We start from the raw sequence: 4,115 nt of genomic DNA, 5'->3' as shown, positions 1-4,115 counted from the left end.
TGAATTGTACTACTTCTTACTGGCAATTACATCAACTTAGAAGCTTCATCTGTGTTCTACTATGGTGCTTTTAGTGTCTCCACATACCGCTGCACGCGACATAGCTTTGCAGACGATAAGTACAACCGTTTTAGAGAGAAGAGCGGCCAATGTGACGATCTGGCTTTAAGTCGATTCGATAACAAATGACGAAAACGGACTGATTTCTCAGGATTTTACTACATATGAACACTTTTCACATTCTCCCGTGCAACTCGGCTGCTAGTCCTCCTTTCATGCAGAATCTTAAGGTCCTAGCTCATGTCAAAGGCACATAAGCCAGCTAAAAAGTCAATAATCGATACCTAAAACTTGAATTGGATTACTTCTTACTGGCTATTACATCAACTTAGATGCTTCATCTGTGTTCTACTATGGTGATTTTAGTGTCTCCGCTTACCGCAGCACGCGACATAGCATTGCAGACGATAAGTACAACCGTTTCAGAGAGAAGAGCGGCCAATGTGACGATCTGGCTTTAAGTCGATTCGATAACAAATGACGAAAATGGACGGATTTCTAAGGTTTTTACTACATATGAACACTTTTCACATTCTCCCGTGCAACGCGGCAGCTAGTCCTCCTTTCATGCAGAATGTTAAGGTCCTAGCTCATGTCCAAGGCCCCAAAGCCAGCTAAAAAGTCAATAATCGATACCTAAAACTTGAATTGGACTACTTCTTACTGGCTATTACATCAACTTAGAAGCTTCATCTGTGTTCTACTACGGTGCTTTTCCTGTTTCCCCCTACGGCAACACGCGACATAGCTTTGCAGACGATAAGTACAACCGTTTCCGAGAGCACAGCGGGCAATGTGACGATCTGGCTTTAAGTCGATTCGATAACAAATGACGAAAACGGACGGATTTCTCAGGTTTTTACTACATATGAAAACTTTTCACATTCTCCCCTGCAACTCGGCTGCCAGTCCTCCTTTCATGCAGAATCGTAAGGTCCTAGCTCATGTCCAAGGCACCAAAGCCAGCTAAAAAGTCAATAATCGATACCTAAAACTTGAAATGGACTACTTCTTACTGGCTATTACATCAACTTAGAAGCTTCATCTGTGTTCTACTATGGTGCTTTTCCTGTTTCCGCCTACGGCAACACGCGACATAGCTTTGCAGACGATAAGTGCAAGCGTTTCCGAGAGCAGAACGGCCAATGTGACGATCTGGCTTTAAGTCGATTCGATAACAAATGACGAAAATGGACGGATTTCTCTGGTTTTTACTACATATGAACATTTTTCACATTCTTCCCTGCAACTCGGCTGCTAGTCCTCCTTTCATGCAGAATCTTAAAGTCCTAGCTCATGTCCAAGGCACCAAAGCCAGCTAAAAAGTCAATAATCGATACCTAAAACTTGAATTGTACTACTTCTTACTGGCTATTACATAAACTTAGAAGCTTGAACTGTGTTCTATTATGGTGAGTGCAGTGTCTCCGGATACCGCAGCACGCGACATAGCTTTGCAGACGATAAGTACAAGCGTTTCAGAGAGAAGAGCGGCCAATGTGACGATCTGGCTTTAAGTCGATTCGATAACAAATGACGAAAACGGACGGATTTCTAAGGTTTTTACTACATATGAACACTTTTAACATTCTCCCGTGCAACTCGGCTGCTAGTCCTCCTTTCATGCAGAATCTTAAGGTCCTAGCTCATGTCCAAGGCACCAAAGCAAGCTAAAAAGTCAATAATCGATACCTAAAACATGAATTGTACTACTTCTTACTGGCTATTACATCAACTTAAAAGCTTCATCTGTGTTCTATTATGGTGATTTTAGTGTCTCCGCATACCGCAGCACGCGACATAGCTTTGCAGACGATAAGTACAAGCGTTTCAGAGAGAAGAGCGGCCAATGTGACGATCTGGCTTTAAGTCGATTCGATAACAAATGACGAAAACGGACGGATTTCTCAGGTTTTTTCTACATATGAACACTTTTCACATTCTCCCGTGCAACTCGGCTGCTAGTCCTCCTTTCATGCAGAATCTTAAGGTGCTAGCTCATGTCCAAGGCACCAAAGCCAGCTAAAAAGTCAATAATCGATACCTAAAACTTGTATTCCACTACTTCTTACTGGCTATTACATCAACTTAGAAGCTTCATCTGTGTTCTACTATGGTGCTTTTAGTGTCTCCACATACCGCAGCACGCGACATAGCTTTGCAGACGATAAGTACAAGCGTTTCAGAGAGAAGAGCGGCCAATGTGACGATCTGGCTTTAAGTCGATTCGATAACAAATGACGAAAACAGACGGATTTCTCAGGTTTTTACTACATATGAACACTTTTCACATTCTCCCCTGCAACTCGGCTGCTAGTCCTCCTTTCATGCAGAATCTTAAGGTCCTAGCTCATGTCCAAGGCACCAAAGCCAGCTAAAAAGTCAATAATCGATACCTAAAACTTGAATTGGACTACTTCTTACTGGCTATTACATCAACTTAGAAGCTTCATCTGTGTTCTACTATGGTGCTTTTCCTGTTTCCGCCTACGGCAACACGCGACATAGCTTTGCAGACGATAAGTACAACCGTTTCAAGAGCAGAGCGGCCAATGTGACGATCTGGCTTTAAGTCGATTCGATAACAAATGACGAAAACGGACGGATTTCTCAGGTTTTTACTACATATGAACACTTTTCACACTCTCCCGTGGAACTAGGCTGCTAGTCCTCCTTTCATGCAGAATCTTAAGGTCCTAGCTCATGTCCAAGGCACCAAAGCCAGTTAAAAAGTCAATAATCGATACCTAAAACTTGAATTGTACCACTTCTTACTGGCTATTACATCAACTTAGAATCTTCATCTGTGTTATACTATGCTGCTTGTAGTGTCTCAGCATACCGCAGCATGCGACATAGCTTTGCAGACGATAAGTACAAACGTTACTGAGAGAAGAGCGGCCAATGTGACGATCTGGCTTTAAGTCGATTCGATAACAAATGACGAAAACGGACGGATTTCTCAGGTTTTTACTACATATGAACACTTTTCACATTCTCCCGTGCAACTCGGCTGCTAGTCCTCCTTTCATGCAGAATGTTAAGGTCCTAGCTCATGTCCAAGGCAACAAAGCCAGCTAAAAAGTCAATAATCGATACCTAAAACTTGAATTGTACTACTTCTTACTGGCTATTACATCAACTTAGAAGCATCATCTGTGTTCTACTATGGTGCTTTTAGTGTCTCCACATACCGCAGTACGTGACATAGCTTTGCAGACGATAAGTACAAGCGTTTCAGAGAGAAGAGCGGCCAATGTGACGATCTGGCTTTAAGTCGATTCGATAACAAATGACGAAATCGGACGGATTTCTAAGGTTTTTACTACATATGAACACTTTTAACATTCTCCCGTGCAACTCGGCTGCTAGTCCTCCTTTCATGCGGAAACTTAAGGTCCTAGCTCATGTCCATGGCACCAAAGCCAGCTAAAAAGTCAATAATCGATACCTAAAACTTGAATTGGATTACTTCTTACTGGCTATTACATCAACTTAGATGCTTCATCTGTGTTCTACTATGGTGATTTTAGTGTCTCCGCTTACCGCAGCACGCGACATAGCATTGCAGACGATAAGTACAACCGTTTCAGAGAGAAGAGCGGCCAATGTGACGATCTGGCTTTAAGTCGATTCGATAACAAATGACGAAAATGGACGTATTTCTAAGGTTTTTACTACATATGGACACTTTTCACATTCTCCCGTGCAACGCGGCTGCTAGTCCTCCTTTCATGCAGAATGTTAACGTCCTAGCTCATGTCCAAGGCACCAAAGCCAGCTAAAAAGTCAATAATCGATACCTAAAACTTGAATTCCACTACTTCGTACTGGCTATTACATCAACTTAGAAGCTTCATCTGGGTTCTACTACGGTGCTTTTCCTGTTTCCGCCTACGGCAACACGCGACATAGCTTTGCAGACGATAAGTACAACCGTTTCCGAGAGCACAGCGGGCAATGTGACGATCTGGCTTTAAGTCGATTCGATAACAAATGACGAAAACGGACGGATTTCTCAGGTTTTTACTACATATGAACACTTTTCACATTCT

The sequence above is a fragment of the Schistocerca gregaria genome, unplaced genomic scaffold (assembly GCF_023897955.1).
Source record: "Schistocerca gregaria isolate iqSchGreg1 unplaced genomic scaffold, iqSchGreg1.2 ptg000351l, whole genome shotgun sequence".
In the NCBI taxonomy this organism is placed as follows: domain Eukaryota; kingdom Metazoa; phylum Arthropoda; class Insecta; order Orthoptera; family Acrididae; genus Schistocerca; species Schistocerca gregaria.
Note: the sequence above shows the minus strand (reverse complement) of the source record.